At 39.4% G+C, this 20,455-nt stretch overlaps 1 long non-coding RNA gene across 1 annotated transcript; it reads right to left on the reverse strand.

Annotated features, from left to right (window-relative positions):
* Nucleotides 1-14,759: 14,759 nt before the first annotated feature.
* LOC148113062 (uncharacterized) lies at nt 14,760-20,108 on the reverse strand. The gene is made up of 2 exons (XR_015728497.1): nt 19,918-20,108; nt 14,760-16,203 (listed from the first exon to the last, which is right to left on the reverse strand). It is a non-coding gene; the product is annotated as an uncharacterized LOC148113062 (long non-coding RNA).
* Between the last annotated feature and the right edge of the window lie 347 nt (nt 20,109-20,455).

A 20,455-nucleotide genomic window follows, 5' to 3' on the forward strand; every position in this document is an offset into this window, starting at 1 on the left:
GATGTCCCTCATGCAAATACCCCTTGTTTTTTCCCCCTGGTCTACCATCAACCAGGCCATTCTACCATTGACCTCCCACTTTTCTGATGAATTCCAGCACGGGTATCAAACTCGCTGCGTCATGTTGCTGTCACATGTCATTTCACAACGTTTTCCCCATTCGCAGAGCTGGGGTGGGCATGGCCTGCTGGTGACACATCCATTCCAAGGCCTGGCAGTTTGACACCCTAGGATTCCAGGGTGATAAGCTCTCCTTACCTGGGAATATTAAATTTGAGGTGTATAGTGACCTATCAGACATGCTTTAATTTTGATTCCTGCTCTAAGTAGAGCATTAGACTCCATTAATTAAATGTCCCCTTACAGCTTTATAATCCTACCAACTTTGGCCCTAAGAAGGGATAATTTGCATCAGTGGCAGCAGATGTTTGCACCCAAAAGTAAAATAGAAAGAGGAGTATAAGCAATCTGGAATGCACTTCTGATCTGCTAACTATAGTAAAGAAACTGGGAAATATGACTCAGCCAATGCGGAATATTTTAGCAGTGCAAAGGCATGATATTTTTCTGCTGGAGATAAACTTTGTTTATGCTCCAAATCCTGAGATGATGAATAATTCACAAAGCTCAAATAGAATTATAAAGAAAGCACACATCTAAGAAGCAATTGTTTGGTGGTGGTTTTTTTTCTCTTGTATTATATCAGATAACCCCCAAAGTTTCATTGAGTAGTGACAGGATGTTATTCTTCAAGGGAAGATGATAATTTCTTGAGGAATACTTTGATTAAAAGCCTTACAAGATGTCTAGCCAGCTCTCCTATTGCCTTAGAATGAGACACAATATATCCTTGTCCCAAAGTTTTAAAAAAAAGTTCTAATACCTTTAAGTTCTCAATTTCATTTCAGTGTGTCCAATGTTATGAAGCTCACCTTGCTTTCAAGGATTTTTAAATTTATTCCTTGGCGTAAATATAAAATGTCAGATATATTTTATTATATGGCTTGTTTCTTTTAGCTTTTCATATTGCAATGTCCATCTAAATATTCATTGATTAATTCAGGTTGTTGATTGGATTTATATGTATTTAAAGTTACATGTGCCACATAATTAACAGGCAGACAATTAAATTAAGAATAAACAACTTGTTTCTGGGCAAAAACATGTTTCCCTGAGTTAACCTGTGATTAGGGAACTCTGGGCAAAGAGGCATTGTCTGAACTAGAAGTAGGTGAAGGCTCCAATTCCAAATATTTTCCTCCCTTTTTTTATTTTTTTCCGTTTTATTTTCCCTTTTCTAATATCAGTCCTTGTCTCTACTCCTTTTCTCTGCACAATTGGCTACCAGGGAAGAGATAGTGGACTATTGGAAGAAATTTGAACCGGTGACTTCCAGAAGCTTTTGAAATCAGGCTAAGGGCTACCTGAAATTTGGCCAAGAATGGCAAATTGTCCTGGGCTACATATTACCGTTTTTTTTTAATCGTGTTCAATAGCAATAGCAGTTAGAGTTATATACCATCCTATAGCGCTTTATATAGCACTCTCTGGGCAATTTACAACATCAGCATATTGCTCCCAACAATCTGGGTCCTCATTTTACCCAATTTCAGAAGGATGGAAGGCTGAGTCAACCTTGAGCCCATCAGGATTGAACTCCTAGCTGTGGGCAGAGTTATCCTGCAATACTGCATTCTAAGCACAGCACTACCAGGGTTGACATTATAACATTATAAATTATCATAACTATTTTAAGGACCATATTTGTTCTACCTAATTACTTTACAGAATTTTTTCATCACATATATTTTTTGAGAATCAGTGAGTGGGATGTATGCTGATATCTGAGAACATTCGGGATCAGTTTTTCCTCCCAATGTAGAACTTGGTTGAATTATGGTAGGCTAATTCTTATTTCTCATCCCATCTTACTTTATAGAGTTGCTGGGAGGGTAAATAAAGGGGAATGGGCAAATTATACATTCTGCCTTGATTCTCTTGAAGAAAGGGTGAGACATAAATACAATACAGGTAGTCCTTGACTTATGATTGTAATTGAGCTTGGAATTACATTGTAAATGGTTATGGATATAAGTCAAGGCATTATGTGACTGGACTCAAAATTACAAAAAATTTTATGACAGTTGTTAAATGAATGTGGTGGTCTTTAATTGAATCCATTTTCCCCAGTTGGCATTTTTTCTCAGAAACCAGAACATGCTGGAAACTGACAAATACATCACAAACCACAGTCATATGGCTGTGGGATGCTACAAATGGCCATAAAGGGTGATTTGGTTGCCAAACACCCAAAATGAAGTCAAGTGACCACAAGGATGCATGCGCTGTCATAAGTTCGAAAATAGTCAGTAGTTTTGGGGAGGTCAATCATAACTTTGAACATTCATTAATACTTTTATTCTTCAATACTTTTTAAAAATATTGGTGAAGCAAGGAACATAATTTAGGTGGCTTTAAAAATAATAGTTACACGGATTCACGGGGATAAAACTCTCAATGAATGAATTAATGCAATAGTTGAGTCCGGTCTGGAATGATTCTTAAATTCTTCACAGGTTATTTGTCCAGGAAAAAGTCAGCAATTCAGTTGGAACAATCATTGACTGAGAAGTAAATATTAATATTATTTCCAGAGTTTCACTAAGGTCAAAATGCCAATAAAGTTTCCATAATAAGCAAATAGGTTCCACAATAAGAATGATGTGTCTCCCCCCCACCCCTGTGCCTAAATGAAATTTTTCTGGTGATAATATGGATAGTGACAATGACAATTTTCCTAGGAAATTATTGGCGGAACCTTGCTTGACTCAACTCATTCACTCAGTATCTTTCACTATCATGTAGTCAAACACAGTTTTTGTTATAATACTGATTAGATCAGGATCATTCTAAGTTCAGGGTTTCCTACATTAGATAGCTTTGCAATAACATACTCTGGACAGTTCTCTGCATTTAAGAGACTGGAGATAATGTTTCTGAAACATGCACTTAACATAATGATTGTTTGGTCTACTGTTCAGTCAGTGAAACAGTGAGTGATATCAGTGGAATGCAAACTTGTCCTTGTAATGAATCCCACCTAGTTGCTTGTTGCATTTTTGCCTGAAGAGCAAGACTATCGAAACCATGGTGATCTGTTAGTCACCCATTCAGACAGCTCTGCAGAGGTGCTTCCAAATTTCAGGATACGATTGTGTAGTTTGACAAATCTATAGATAGTGGCTGTGGTACTTCAAACACGTTCATTGTCTTGGAAAACTCTGAAAACTCTGCTTCAATACAAAAAGACAAGATGTTCTGTTCCATCTCATTTCCTGCATGCTGCTTCATCAACTTTATAAGAAAAAAAAAGTGCTGAATTGTAATAAATCACTGGATTTATTTTTGGACAATTGGCCTTTACTTTCCTCACTCTTCTTTTTGATTGCTGATGGCTATAGATAACATCCCCTCAAGCAATTCAGCTGCCATAGGAATATTGTCAATTATTGTTCTAAGTAGCCTGCAGCCGCTGTCTATTTTTTTAAAAAAAACCCATTCCAATCAGTTGTGTTTCATTTTCTTAAATTAATAGTCTGGTGACATAAAGTAAGCATTTGAATGCTGGACTTCTTGCTTCTTGAACATTTTTTTCCAATTCTAGCAAATCACTGTTACACATAATCAGTGGAAAAGCATCGTCTGAATGTAATCATTTGGAGTGAACTTAGGGTAATGATTGCCTCACAATGTTACCTAGAATTAATTTCAGCTTGTGGAAACCAAGGAAATATGATTCTTTGCAATATGCACATGCCATTTTTGTTTTGGACCCAGGTCTGATTTCTTTTAGCAGCTGAATTTCAGATGTGTCTTTAAGAGAGATCAGAGTGCCATCAATCTGGAAAGAGATCAGTGGACTGATTGCTCAGTAGACTGAACAATTTATCAGTGGAATGACTTGCCTCCAGAAATTGTGGATGCTCCAACACTGGAAGTTTTAAAGAAGAAATTGGATAACCAGTTATTTGAAATGGTATAGGGTTTCCTGCCTGAGCAGGGGGTTCAACTAGGTCTCCTCCAACTCTGTTATTCTGTTATTCTGAGATAATAGTGTTCTCTCTCTTAAAGAGGCCATATCTCATCCGGCTTTACTTGAAAATTATTGTCCTAACCCAAAAGTGCTTTTCAAAAGGCAACTGAAAAATCTTCTGAGTTTTGCTTCTCACTCAAGAAGCTTCTTGAGAACTGAAGAAATATCTTGGAAGAGAAGTGAAATGTTTTCAAGGAAAAACTAAGAATGTCCAGTTGCGTTTTGAAAAGCACCTGTGGGGCAACCATGATTGAGAATCTCCATAGACATTAGCCCTGCCTCTAACTTAACTTTTTTGGTGATGAGTCATCATTCGACAGATAATTCAGGTACTTTTCAGTTGGAATTCCAACTTGATCATGAGAAAGAAAAATACATTGCTGCTCTGGAAGACAAACCACATTGGAATTGAATGATGGAATTGAGCTCTTCTTGGTTCTATTAGACTTCTTAGTGGCCCTCATTATCAACACCAATGGTATTTTATGGGCTGCTTACCAAAATGCTAAAATGCTTCTGAATATCTCTGCTCTAATCCCTTGCCTTGATGAATTGGATCTGTTATGCCCCAGCTTTTCAAAACTTTATTTAATGATTTTAGAGATAGGAACTCCTATTTTGCAGGATCAGTTGGCACCAGAAATAAGTGTCCTTGTTATTAATATTTATTAGCATAGAGAAGAATGCTTTAAAAAATCTAGTTGATTCAGTTGGCATTTAGGAATTGGGGAGTCAATGATCTATACACTTGGGATGCTATTTTATGCTTTATTATTATTTTTGTGTTATTGTTATTGAATTGAAATACAAGCACACAAGCGCACATGCAGACATACACATCCTCTATATCATTGATGTATTGTTATATATTACGGGTTTCAAATTTTTTTACTACTGGTTCTGTGGGTGTGGCTTGGTGGGTGTGGCATGGCTTGGTGGGCATGGCTTGGTGGACTTGGCAGAGGAAGGATACTGTAAAATCCCAATTCCCTCCCCACTCCAGGGGAAGGTTACTGCAAAATCCCCATTTCCTCCCGATCATCTGGGACTTGGGAGGCAAAGAATAGATGGGGGCAGGAGCAGTCAGAGGTGGTATTTACCGGTTCTCCAAACTATTCAAAATTTCCGCTACCGGTTCTGCAGAACTGGTCAGAACCTATTGAAACCCACCTCTGATATATATGTATATATGTATGAATTACGTACATATGGAGTGGGTTGCATGCGTAAATTATACGTACATTATTGTTATACAGCTGTGATAAACCACTTGTTCACTTCGTTGAAGTGGCATAAAAGCCCTTGCAATAAATGAAAATAAATCAATAAACAATCTGAGGTCTATAAGAACTTGATCTGTAAACAGCTTTTCAATTATTTCCTGTGCTTCTGGCTGGCTTTATGCCATAAACAGATCAGCCTGTCAGGATTTACCAGTACAGGGGATGAATCTAGCAAACAGCACTTAAATCCATCAAACCTGGAGCCAGAATTGACCTTTAGAATCCCTGATTATCTGGCAGACATTAAAGGAAGAAGTTTTGCACAATATAATTGGCCAGGCATTGAGGCTCATTGTTGAGTAAGTACTCCATCACAGAAGAACTGTAAAAGAAAGTAGAGTATTAATATTATATTAAAGACATCACCTTTGTCATCATTTTGCCTGCCTTCGAAATGAAGAGGAGATAATAGCAGCAGGTCCAGTATGGTTTTGCATGCTTTACTCCTTGCTTTTGGTGAACTTCAGATACTTGCTGTTATTTTTATACTTTAGTAATTTTAGATACATTATGAATGCCTGTGTGACATGTAATTGTGGCCTTGCTGTGATAATTATTCACGACGGAGTAGTAATTACTATAGCAGGTTCTAAGTATAGCATCTTTGCGTGCCTGCTAGAACTTGCCCTTTTTATTATAAAATAAAAATCCCTGGATCCTCACATTTGTCCACTGAAGCAAAACTGCCTTCCCATTTCAGCCGAACTTGTTATGTCTCCACTGAGATATAAAGCAGAGAGATAGTAGTGAATTAGTGAATTACAGTTGTTATCCCCTTTCTCAAAAAGATGCATTCCTGTATGAGTACAGACACATTGTCAGCATGAAAGATTAGTTCCACACATGAAGGTTAGATTAAACTGATTTATTGCTCAAAGCCTATGCAAGTAATCTTTTCAACTAACTATATGGCACCTGCTTAGAGTTAGATAAGGGTCAATGGCACTCAAGAGGGATTAGTTCTTTTATGGCTACATAGGGATTCTAGGCTGATCCCCCTTTTCATTCCACCCAGAGGTTCTACCATCCCTTCTCCTACACGCATGTGTGGCAGCATTGATGTGGAGATGCTTTGCATTGGCATCAAGGTGAAATTAGGATCCAGCATAAATCTTCCTTGAGGTTTACAGTTAAATTTAGAGTTAGGAATATAATTTGAACTACATTTCATGGTTAATTGTAGTCCTTAGGTTTTGTTATAATTGGCATTCTGTGCCAGGCTGAAAATTAAGGTAAATGTTTATATTGGCATTATGGTAAATATAGGGTTTATACTCAATGACATTTAAATTTTGTGAGAGGTTAAGTTTCTGTTGTGAGTGATAGTCTTAGTTTTATATTACACTGAGAACTGAGTGCTCAGTTAAAAAACAATGTTTATACTGGAGTTAGATGAAATGAGCATTATGGTTAGTCTTCCTTAAAGTCTATAGTTAGAGGATTAACATAAAGATGAAGTTTGGTGATTAGAATTAGTTTTAGTTTACCTTCAAACTAAACTCTGAGTGGGTGGGTTCAGGTGGGATGTCTGAGGTGGGTCTTGAGAATGTTATCTGGGATGAGTTTGACCCTGTGACTCCTGAGGACGTGGACAGGTTGCTGGGGAGGTTGAACGCGACCACATGTTTATTGGACCCGTGTCCCTCCTGGCTGGTGCTGGCTACCCAGGAGGTTACAGGAGGCTGGCTCCAGAGATTATTAATGCTTCTTTGAGTGAGGGTTTCCTGCCCCCTGCCTTGAAAGAGGCGGTGGTGAAGCCCCTCCTCAAGAAGCCCTCTCTGGACCCGGCTGTTTTGGCAAACTACCATCCAGTCTCCAACCTTCGCTTTGTGGCGAAGGTTGTTGAGAGTGTGGTTGCGCGACAGCTCCTGCAATACCTGGATGAAACTGTCTCAGGAACTGAAACTATCTAGATCCATTCCAGTCCGGCTTCAGGCCTGGGTACAGCATGGAAACGGCATTGGTCGCATTGGTCGATGATCTCTGGAGGGCTCGGGACAGGGGGTGCTCCTCTGTCCTGGTCCTATTAGATCTCTCAGCGGCTTTTGATACCATCGACCATGGTATCATGCTGCGCCGGCTGGAGGGGTTGGGAGTGGGAGGCACCGTGTTATGGTGGTTCTCCTCCTATATCTCTGACCGGTCACAGTCCATGTTGGCAGGGGGGCAGAGGTCGACCTCAAGGCACCTTGTTTGTGGGGTGCCACAAGGGTCGGTCCTCTCGCCTCTCCTGTTCAACATTTATGTGAAGCCGCTGGGTGAGATCATCCATGGTTTTGGGGTGCAGTACTGTCTGTACGCTGACAACACTCAGCTGTACATCTCCACCCCAGACCACCCCAATGATGCCCTTGAAGTGATGTCCCAGTGCCTGGAGGCTGTGCGGGTCTGGATGGGGAGGAACAGGCTCTGACTCAACCCCTCCAAGACCGAGTGGCTGTGGTTGCCGGTGTCCCAATATAGCCAGCTGGTGCCATCGCTGGCTATTGGGGGCGAGTCATTGGCCCCCATGGAGAGGGCCCATAACTTCGGCGTCCTCCTGGATGCAAGGCTGTCTTTAGAAGAGCATATGACAGTCGTGGCCAGGGGGGCTTTTTATCAGGTTTGCCTGATACGCCAGTTGCGCCCCTTTCTGGATCAGGACTCCATATGCATGGTCACTCATGCCCTCGTTACTTCCCGCCTGGACTACTGTAATGCTCTCTACATGGGGCTCTCATTGAGGAGCACCTAGAGGCTCCAGCTGGTCCAGAATGCAGGTGCGGGTGATTATGGGGGCGACATAGCGCTCCCATGTAACACCTCTCCTGTGTGAGCTGCACTAGCTTCCGGTGGTCTTCCGGGTGCGCTTCAAGGTTTTGGTTCTCACCTTTAAAGCGCTCCATGGCTTAGGGCCTGGATATCTATGAGACCACCTTCTGCCACCAATAACCTCCCACCGGCCAATACGCTCCCACAGAGAGGGTCTCCTCAGGGTGCCATCGGTCAAGCAATGTCGACTGGCGACCCCCAAGGGAAAAGCTTTCTCTGAGGGGGCACCTGCCCTCTGGAACGAGCTACCCCCAGGGATACGACTGATCCGGGACCTCCGTACTTTCCGCCAGGCTCTGAAGACTTTCTTGTTTCAGTGAGCCGGGCTGGCTTAAGATTTTAATTGATTAATTTTATGGGTAAGGAGTTTTAAAATTGGGAAGCCAAATTGATTTAATTATTTTTAAATTATCTTAATTTTCATACTGTATGTATTTTAACCTTGGCTGTTCACCGCCCTGAGTCCTTCGGGAGAAGGGCGGTATAAAAATTGAAATAATAATAATAATAATAATAATAATAATAATAATAATAATAATAATAATAATAATAATAATAATAATAATGGGCAGGACAACTTTTAGAGTAAATATTTATATTAGTGTTAGGGTAAACTAGGGGTATGGTGAGATTTCCTTGAGATCCATTGTAAAATGTAGTGCTAAATGTAACGTTAAATGTAAGCATTAGAGTGAGTTTTAATTGTTAGTGATAGACTTTATGCTATGGTCTGAAATTAAGGTTAGGATTTATTTACTTACATGAATTTCTTTATAATTTAAATTTATAAGGCCACCTAACTCATAACCAGCTGATATAAACAATTTGATGGTGTCCCATAAAAGCAAGTCATTACACTTTTATACATCAATGCTCCCTTCCACACTGCTGAAATACTCCATCCCAGCTACAGTTTCAAAGTCATCATGACATATATCATTTTCACAGTCTTTAAAGGTATATAAACCTATTGAAAATGTCCAAATCTGTAAACATTTTAAAATGCATGCACACACATGCTTTTAATACCAGAACTTATTAGAATTGCTTTGCAATACTTAGGTCGAAATTGGGAGAGATGGTTGAGTATATTTACTTTGTTTCAAATATTTCTTATTATTATTTAAATTAGTCACTGTGTCACTAGATGGTATTATTTAACTTGCACAGTGGTTCTTAAGTTAAAACTAATGACCTAAGAAAGATTTCCCCTTACCTAATTCTATCCTTGGCATAGACAAGGCATTTCACTTTCTTGGGCTGCATTTCTATTTTTTATTTGTCTAGGAAGGTATTACAGACCATTGCCAGTAATAATACTAGAAGAATCAAGACCATTATTTTGTCTATTTTTTCCCAATAGAGAAGACTAGGAAGTGCTTTGGGGGGAAATGAGTATATTAATCTCTATGGATACTTATTACCATGCTAAACATTAAATAAGATTGGACCAGATTAATATCTGATGGAAGCCTGCTAGTTCTCCATCTGTTTGGCAACAAAAATGGATATACTGCAGCCTAGCCCAGAGAAGGGGAAGGCTTGAAGGGTGGGAATCTCCATTCATGTTGGTTTCAGAATACAAAATGTTAGCTCAATGGGAAAAATGAGAAACTACAGGCAGGTGCAAGGAAGAGCACTGAAAATCTTGCTATTATTGGATGCTTTTACCAAATATCTTTCCATTATTTAAACTCCATGTCCTGCCAGAAAGTCTTACTTTACTGGTCATAAAGTAAGATATTCCAATTAATATGGATTAAACTCATGTCCTTGATGTTTCTATGTTTGCTTGCTCCCATCCCACTCCAGACTTTAAAATATTACATCCAGTGATTAATGCTTTTTTATTTACTGCTTTTGGAACAGCAATGAAAGCATCTAATTTTATTTTCTGTTCTTTCGTTCAACAGAGGTTTTCAATAGCAGTTTGAAGTAATTGGAAATCTGATGTCTAAGATCACGATTTATATTGCTTTTCTTCATCATGTTAACTTCTAAGACTTGTTTTAAATACGAAGATAAAATGGAAAGTATCCTGCTATCCCTGGCAATTTTTAACATGATTCCTTATTAACAAGCCCAACAGAAAGAACATGCTGACTCTTTCTTTTAAAGGTATATTCAAATGATCAAATGCTTGCCATGATTCACCTAAAGTTATAGACAATTTTCACTGGGAGATGAAGCGAAATGCTTCATCAATCACTATTTGTCCTTTCTTATTACAAGACAAGAATTATTTCTAAAGTCTTATGAACCAAAATGAGGAATATACTGCCCAACTTTATAAAGTCATCCAAATGAAGGAGAAAAAAAAAACCCATTTCATGAAATACAAGCCTTCCTTCTTTTATTTCTGCCTCTATAGGGAAGCTATAATTTCCAGCTTTAAAAATGGAAACTATTTTATTTCACTAGTGATTCAGAACCCTGTCCTCAACCCATTCAACCCCCACAGAAATACCCTTTAGACATTATTTGGGGAAAAATATCTGAACAGAGTTTAAATTTAGCTGTGACTCTAGTTCCGTGATGGCGAATCTATGGCACGCATCCCACAGGTGGAATGCAGAGCCCTCTCTCGGGCACGTGAGCCGTCACCCAGCTTAGCTCCACTGCGCATGCTCCAGAGCTTCCCGCTGGACAGCTGATTTTCCGGTCTCTGCCTGGCAAGTGGGAGACAATTGTGCATGGGGGGGGAGGTTACCTTTCTCCTCACTTTCTGCTGCCCGTGCTTTCCCAGATCTTTCCCAGATCTCCGGAAATCCCCTCCCAGCGCTGTTTTGGGAGGTGAGGCTTTTCCCCCCTTCCCAGCCATTTTGGGAGGTCAGGCTTTTTTTCCTCCCCCAGCTGTTTTGGGAGGCAAGGCCAAAAGGGGAGGTTGCATGTGCATGCGCGGGGGATCGCGTACACATGTGCAGGAGTGGGGCATGTGGGAGGGGCATTGCATTATGGGTGTGGGCACACACATGCATGCAATAGTGCACGCATGCATGCTTTTGGCACCCAAGGAAAAAAAGGTTAACCATCACTGCCCTAGTTCATATCTTGTCCACAAAGAATTCAAGGTTGAAATGGAAAGAAAGGATTATTATGTTGATTCCACATATACTAAATGTGCACCAGAAATCTGGAATCATTCTATTCATTTCAGTTACACTCTGCAGAATCAAAGTAAATTGCAATGATTAGGGAAGGAAGGGAGGAAGGAAGGAAGGAAATAAGGAAACATGGAGACTTGTGATTTTGATCTGTCCCCGTCTACACACACACACAAACACAGCCAGCCAAGGGTAAGAAAGTACTTGGCATGCACACAGGTCGTTATCTCAAACTTGGCAACAATATAAGCACCATCTGCCAAGAGCTTTACTGCAACAGATAACATAAAATTACATACGCATTGTAAATAGTCCAGTAAAAACAATATCCCTTCGGCAGCTTCAGACGTTGTTCAAGTGACTAGCCAGCGTTAGTTTTTGTTCGTGACGGAGTTTTACCAGCCACCACCCTCTCTTATATAGTCTCTGGGGTGTGGTCCAGTGACTCAGTTCTAATCCCTAGCACGCCTCCTTAACTGCTGCAACCGTTTATCACGCCTTCATTGGCGTGCATCCAGGAACGACGGGTCTCCTTCTTCGCTCTCATCCGAGACACCTGGCTCCTGGCTAATCTCCTCTCCCTCGGCCGGCACCTGAGACAGTGCCAGAGGGGAGGGGCCTGGAGAGGGAGGCCTGGCTGACTCCTCTCCCTCATGTTCGGAGCCTTCTTCCTCTGATGAGATAGGCTCAGAGGGCGGGGCCACAACAGATTTGGGATCATCACAACTATTGTAGTCCAAATGTATGACTGAAGAACTGGAAGTAAGAAATGTAAGCCAGAGAAGCTAAAAGCATGAAAAAGGGAAATATATCTAGATCTGATTTAAGGCTCTTCACTATGTCTCTTCATACCTTTAAATCTTTGAAACCATCTCTGATGACATCTGTTCCTGATACTGTTGCATGTATTATCTTTTTTCTTTTGTAATTTTCACATCACATTTTTAGAGTATCTCATCTGCTCCATCCAAGTAAGACTTTCATGGTCTTCCCTTTCCTCTTAGGCCATCCACTATTCTTCCATAGTATTTAATTTTATTTGCAGTTCCATCTTCATTCAGTGTCTGCATATGTATAATCAGTTTAAAGTACATCTCTTGTACCAGTCTCTTACTTTGTATTCATTCTACATTTGTCCACCCTCCAGTGATTCTTGACCTTTATTTCTTCTTGTTTTACTATATTCACTTTCTGAGTATACCATTTCTTGCCAAGTTTCACCCAGACCAATACTTGAACTAGAAAGACTGCAGACAACAATATAGATTTTTATAAGGTGGTTGTATTGCAGATACTAGAATAAGCCATTAATAATGAAGAAAAGTAACTGCTTCAAACTGTAAGATTCAGTCTCTTACACCTTTATGGCAGTGCTGTTCAAAAGGCAAATTGAGAAATGCTCTTATCTATTTTAATTTCTATATTTTTCATCAACTGTAACTTCTGGATGATCTTCAAATAGAACCCTAGGTAGAGCAAATGGCAATAACCAAAACAAGAGTTGATCCACATTATTCAAGACCTCCTGATCCATAAATCGTCATTACGGGTGGTTTAATGATTTTACATCTCACCCTGGTTTTTCCAGGTGATATGTCAAGGTTCTGACTTGATATCTGAAAGCTGTAGAGATCTGGAAATAGGAGAATAGGCTCATAATTAACTCTCATAAGAACAAGTACCTGTGGATTGTTGAGACATTGGATCCAGAGATTTCCCTTTTTTAATTCCAAATCAAAGAACTCAATGTGCAGTGTGTGGCTAGGCTTTTGCTCAAACAACAAATCACATCCATAGTTTAGAAGGCCTTTCTACAGTTATTATGTGCTAACTTCTGGATCAGGAAGCTCTGCCCATGATCATTCATACTTTGATCATCTCATAATTTGATTGTCACAATGTGGTTTACATGGGACTGTCTTTGGTTACCACTCACAGCATAGCTATGCTGGCTGGAGAATTCTGGGAGTTGAAGTCCACAAGTCTTAAAGCTGCCAAGTTTGAAGACCTCTGTTTTAGGGTAACATCTCTTTTGAGCCTCTGAAAGTCATTAAATACCCCTTTTTTCCTGTTGGAACTGGCAGCAGTATGACCTATTTGATGAATTTTCCTGGAATTTTATGCATTTATGTGCCTTAGGGTGGGTTTTTTTTTTTTTACAATTTGTTTTATTGTGTTGTTTTTAATTGTGTTATGTGTACATTGTCTTTAGTCATGGGCCAAGTAGATGGCTATATAAAGCAATAAAATAAAATAAAATAAAATAAAGGTAAGATAAAGACCCTTCTATCCATAAGTGCTTACTGGTCCTTGACGTGGATTTGTGAGTCCAAGAAGACCTCCAAACAATGAACCTGTTAAGTTTGGGAGATCATAACCCCAGCTCAGTGGTGAAATCCAATTTTTTTTATTACCGGTTCTGTGGGCATGGTTTGGTGGGCATGGTATGGCTTGGTGGGCATGGCAGGGGAAGGATACTGCAAAATCTCCATTCCCTCCCCACTCCTGGGGGAAGAATATTGCAAAATCTCCTGGTGCCAGCCATAAGTGGTATTTGCCTGTTCTCTGAACTACTCAAAATTTCCGCTACCAGTTCTCCAGAACCTGTCAGAACCTGCTGGATTTCGCCCCTGCCCCAGATAAAACTAAAGTTAAAATATGACATGTCTTAGCTGACTTTTATTTCAATTCCAAATTAATTCCACCTTGACCCGTTTCAGCCCAAGTTTTTTTTCCCCCATTCAGATCCTCATAGCCCCCAGTGCAGGATTGCTATTTACAACTGATCATCATCAGGATTCTGATAATACCTGACATTTTGATGCAGGTGAGTTCTTTGAGTAGCTTCATGTCCTGTTAAATAAAAGGGGGGCTAGCAGCACCCAACTTTCTACTATGTTAACAGTAACTAACTCTGGAGGAGAGAAGAAAACCTCTGGAACAGAGTTCTCCACACTCACAAGCCCAAGAGGTGGTCCAAAATTTTGCCAAGACTACAAGTATCAAGAGCAGCTGTGAGATCAAATAGGAACAGATGTTTAGAGGTTTAGTTTCCAGCTGTTGCTCATGAATTCCAGGTCAGAGGCAAGATGAGCAGAGAGTCAAACTTTGAAATGAAGAAGCTGACATTTCTTTATAAGTTTGTAGTAGCCAGCCATCCTACAGATGTGGTATTAAATAATATGTTGGACTTTGTGGAACCTAATTGGCCCAGCATCATGGCTGCAATTAAGATGTATCTCCTGAATATGAGTAAAATTTTCCGTATGCTGCTTCAGTTACGGAAGAGGCACTTTCGGCATGCTGAATAATTAGCCATATACAGAATCGTTTCCCATCTGGCTTTAGCTAAGAAATAAACATCTGTTCAACATCTGTTAAAAGTAAAAAAATGCTTTGGAGATCTGAAAAATTAGGGAAATTGCTAGTATGTGATAATCAAAAATCATCTGGTGAATCAGCATAATGTAGGTTTTCATAGCTTTATATTTATTGATTGATTTAAAGAAAAAAAGATGAAAATGTTAGGCTGGAGTTTACCATGTAAACATAAGCACAGCTGTTCCATTGAGCCTGAGTTTTAGACAAAATCTCAGCCGTGCCATCTGCCAATTTACAATGCTGCACTTCTGAAGCTGTGTTATCTTCCAAGGTAACAGATTCCGATGCTCTATTTTAAAATGATGAATGAAATTTACTTTCTACCATAGCATGCACACTTACCAATGCGTGCACACCACCATCCATATTTGATTAAAAGGTGTGCCCATGGACCAGAAATCTATTATTTCTCCCACATTTTTGACAAGCTGAAAAATTGGACTTAATTCTTGCCACTTGGCTACAAGATTCAAAACATTCCTTTTTGATATTTTTCTCTTATCAGAATTATAATTGTACTAAATTTAACTTTCTGGTTATTGTGCAAGTTTACATCTCAACTCCATTATTTTTTACATATGGCTGAATGAGAGCTTAATGTAATCTTATGATAGAAACTTTAACACTAAAGACCAACAGTGTCACATTTGATCCCAGACTTGACACCAGGGCTAATAACGATTTTCATTGTGTCCAAAGGTGATAGGAACCAGTGGAAATGGAGCTGCTGAAGAGTTGTTTCTTTTGAACGTAGTTGTCCTGGAATTCATGGGACGAGTGATGTGGCAGGTTACTTCCATACTTTGATAAAGTTGCTGGGTGAGTCTGAACATCATCCAGCACCACTGAGTTTTCTAGGGGAAAAATAATAACTGGTTCTTGTAAACCAGACCAAACCACTTAGATATCTAACAGTCCTACTTTACAATTATCTTTTCATTTTCTGACTTTCTCCCTTTGCAAAGTTACTTGCAAAGACTGTGCAAAGTTTCTTAGAAGTGTTTTCATTCAGTGAGCCTTCAAAATGAGTAACACCTCAAATTCAGATTCTCACACTGGAATGGCAACTTGTTTTGATGCAGCTCATAAGATCAGGTGGTTTTGAAGTGCTTTACGTTCTTCAAAAGTGCTTTACAGATTCAGTAGATTTCCTGCTTCCTTTGTAGCCTTTACAAGCAATATTCAATGTTGCAATCATACTTCCATATAAGGAGAATACTGAAGGAATTGTTGAATGTTACGTTGGTACTTCTGACTTTGATATGAGTAGTTGGCCAATTGTCACCTCATTAAACATCCCCAGTGTGGCTGTTCATAGAGAAATAGGTTTGCTAAAGGTAAAGCCAGGCGTGGATTAATATCTTCAATTTATGACTGAAGATATTTTTCTTTCCACAGATTCTCTAAGTCCCTTAATACCTGCTGATAGTTTTACATCCATTTAGAAACACAAGAATGAAGAGAAAATGCTTTAGCATAGGTTGTTGAGTGTTGAGGAAATTACACCACAAGCAAACCAAACTGCAGTACCCTAAAGCAGAAAAAGGTAGATGTTAATAACCAGTGCCCCACATATATTGTCATACGCAATTACTTTGAGCAGTTGCCTCTTTTTTAAAAATACTACAGGATATTTACCACTCATCTAATTTAATATTCTTTTTGCAATGGTAGTAGAAGGAAAATTCATAAATATATGTGAAATTGATAGTAATTTGGGTGCCATTAAAATATTGGCACACAATCTGATTTACTATAACCTGTATAAGGTAAAGGTAAAAGTTCCCTTCGCGCATATGTGCTAGTCGTTCCTGACTCTAAGGTGTGGTGCTCATCTCCATTTCAAAGCCAAAGAGCCAGCACTGTCCAAAGACATCTCCATGGTCATGTGGCCAGCATGACTAAATGCCAAAGGCGCATGGAACACTATTACCTTCCCACCAAAGGTGGTCCCTATTTTTCTACTTGCATTTTTTACATGCTTTCAAACTGCTAGGTTGGCAGAAGCTGGGACAAGTAATGGGAGTTCACCCCGTTACGCGGCATTAGGGATTTGAACCGCTGAACTGCCGACCTTTTGATCGACAAGCTCAGCATCTTAGTCACTGAGCCACCGTGTCCCCTTTCACCTATATAAGAATACCAATAGTATAATATTGCTTCTGATTAGGAATATTTCTGGCACCCTAATGAACTTTAATGTTAGATACCTTCTGGATGACCAAGACCCAAAGCTTTCCTCTTTCATTTGTAATTCAGAATGCAAACATATGTTTAAGTAGATCATGGTTGTGTTTATGCCAGGTAGCTTGTTCATAGTGCCTTTTCTTGTAAATTATGTCTTCAGTTGTTCCTCTATTTTGGTATGTGACTGTAATAAAGTATTTCTCCTTCCCTCCTTTTATCTGCCCATCCACCCTTGGTTTATAGCTGTTTTTTAATTAAACTCTTTGCCTACTACAGGTCTTTTGGAGTAGCAAAATTTCATTCACTGTATCAATTCTTATCTCTCTCTCTCTTTTTTTTTAATGTGGATAGGTATCAGCCCTAGCATTGCTGTCTTCTAAACTAAAGAAATGGTACTTTTCTGTACTGGCCCTACTAATGCAGATGAGTTCAATTTAATTGTTAGCCATCAGAAAATGGGCTCCAGGTTGATCAAATCAAAATATAACCTTGGGTGAAAGCTCCTGTTAATAGGAACTATTCATATTCATATTTAAGTTTTCATCAATAAATGAACCCCAGGTTAACACTTTCAGACACATCAACTTTTTGCTCTTTGAAAGAACTGAAGTAGTTTGGCTATGATTTGGTGTCAGCTCTTTCTCTGTAGCTCTGCATCTTCTACCAAAGATTAGTTTCTACCAAATGACTGAGTTACATAGGTGCGCACACACTCCATCAAGATTTCTATAAATACTCCCATCTCTCAATTCATAAAATAGAAAAAGGGAGACAATGGCACAGAACAACCCAACAAACTGCAAAATTCTGGAATTCTGGCATTTATTTATGTTTAATTATCCATGTTAAATGGACAATATTAAAGAAAAATAAACCCCTGAAGCAGGTTGCATCAAAACAACCACAATAAAGCAAAACTCTAAAAGAGAAATCATGTATTAAATGGATTTTGAATTTTGCCTGTGTTTTATAACTGACAGATTATTCTAGCTATGCTTCTTAAATTCTGTAGAGATTGTCCTGTGGAATGCACATAGTATCCCAGTTCTGGGATACTATTTTAATCTCAGTTCTGATGAGGTTTTTAGTCAACTAATTTTACATTAGGTTGAAAATAATTTAGAGTGAGAACTTTCAAAATGAAGCATGCACATTTTAGTTTATCCAATTCTTTAGGAAACTGCTATTTCTTTCCAGTGAATTAAATATACTACCAACTCCCAAAAGTTGCCTCTTTAAAAATCATCTTTGGGGTAAGGGGGAAAAGTTGCTTAAGGGATTTCTGAAATCAAGGAACCTGATTGTCCCTGACTTTATTATGAGACTCTATTCTGCATTTCTAAAGTATGTATCAGAACCAATCTTGTAACTTTTCAGACTTCTATGCTCCAATAAAGCTCTTCGCATCCTGTAACAGCCTTGAAATGAAAATTGTGAGATGAAAAATATAAACATAAATCCCAACAGCAAGCTGGCCAGGGACTTCTGCAAGTTGAAGTCCACACATCTTAAAGTTGCTATGGTTTAAAAATGCAACCATAGAGGTTAAAGAGAGGAATTTCTTGATTCCAATTGATCTCCACCTTGGAATTTTGCCTTCTTCAAAGCAATACACAGAAATTAAGCACCAGATGTCTTGGGTGGAAATTTTTCTTTCTAATACCATCTGAAATTCTTTGCTCTTAGCCATTAGTTGTGACTCAGTGGGAACAAACCATTGTGACTTGCAAAGAAATCACATCAGTGTGTGGGAACGAAAGAGAGGAAGGAAAAAGAAAAAAGGCATTTGGAGCTTTGCTGCTTCATTTTTTTTGATGGAAAATTCACAGCTTCTTGCATTCTTAATATGAACCACTGTCCTTTAGAAAAATAAACCAGGTAGGTAATTTTAAACTTTGGATTTAAATATCTTAAGAAATGACAAAGGATAGAAAAAAAGACCTAGAAATGATACTACTGTGCAGATTATTTCACTTACCTCCATACAAAGGCACACTTATTCCATGGGGGGGGTGGGCAGTGGTGAAATCCAATTTTTTTACTACAGGTTCTGTGGGCGTGGCTTGGTGGGCATGGCTTGGTGGGTGTGGCTTGGTAGATGTGGCAGGGGAACGATACTGCAAAATCCCCATTCCCTCCCCACTCTGTGACCAGCCAGAGGTGGTATTTGCCGGTTCTCCGAACTGCTCAAAATTTCTGCTACCAGTTCTCCAGAACCTGTGAGAACCTGCTGGATTTCACCCCCCCGGGGGGGGAGGGTTTACACATTCTGACAAACTGAATTCTAGATTTCCACCCCAAAATTATCAGGCATAGTTTGTGCCTTTTGATGTGTCTATCACAGAGACATAGGATGTTGATTCAGAGAAAATTCAAAATTAAAGGGAAACTATATCTTTGTTTGGACCAGGGTATTACATCAGTTACATACGAAGATTATCTCAGATTACATATTTTATGGAGTTGGATATGGAGCAGATGGACAGAGCTGTGAGAGAAAAGCTTCCATCCTGTTAGACAGTAGCAGTAAAATAGCCATAATCCTTTCCCTCATCCTTCATAAATACACACAAACTGCAAATTACCTCCAAATTCCCAATGCAGCCTGGATGAATCTACTGTTACCTTTTCAACCAAAAAGCAATCCTAACAATATCTGTGGAAGAAAAAATGGAGATGGGCAAACCATTTCTAGCTATGATAATCTAATAAATAAGATCAATTTCTCCTTTATTGTTGCAAGATGAAGAATGTAAGATGAGGCCATTGGTAAATAAAGTGTCCCTTCAAAGAGGACTTGGAAGGGCTGCTATTTTACTATGGAGATTCTCAGGGCCGGATTTAGATGAAAAGAGGCCCTAGGCTATTCCACTTATGAGGCCCTTTCACCTATAGTGAAAGTGTAATTTTAATTTTGCTAACAATTTGAATGTAGGCCCCTCTTGATCTAGTTAGCCTATAGGAAAATCCAGCCCTGGAGATTCTCAATCAATCAAAGTGCCTTTGGTTGTCCCAAAGGCACTTTTTTTCAAAAGACAACTGGACTTTGTTTTTTTACCTTTGGAAATGGTTTGCTCCTCACCCAAAAAGCTTCTTCATTTCCAACTAATTTATAGAGAATGAAAGGATTTTTTTTTTTCAGGTATCCAGTCATTAGCACTCTTGAGGGTTGGTCATTAGGTTCATATTCTGGACAGAGAGGACAACTGGTTTGAAAGAGGATTCAGCTGAACAGGTCTCCCTCAACACAGGGCAAGGGAAAGGACATCACCTATCTTCTGTTTATGACATCACCAATCTTCTTCTAAGGACGCGTTGGCTCAGTGGCTAAGATGCTAAGCTTGTTGATCGAAAGGTCGGCAATTCAGTGGTTTGAATCCCTAGTGCCGCATAACGGGTTGTGGAAAAATAAGGACCACCTTTGGTGGGAAGGTAACAGCGTTCCATGCACCTTTGGCATTTAGTCATGCTGGCCACATGACCACGGAGATGTCTTCAGACAGTGCTGGCACTTCGGTTTTAAAACAGTCACATGAATCTGGTGCTTGTTGATTCACATGAGCCACGGTGGCGCAGAGGGCAGTACTGCAGGTTAT

The sequence above is a fragment of the Pantherophis guttatus genome, chromosome 6, assembly GCF_059756535.1.
Source record: "Pantherophis guttatus breed Tessera chromosome 6, ASM5975653v1, whole genome shotgun sequence".
Classification (NCBI taxonomy): Eukaryota; Metazoa; Chordata; class Lepidosauria; order Squamata; family Colubridae; genus Pantherophis; species Pantherophis guttatus.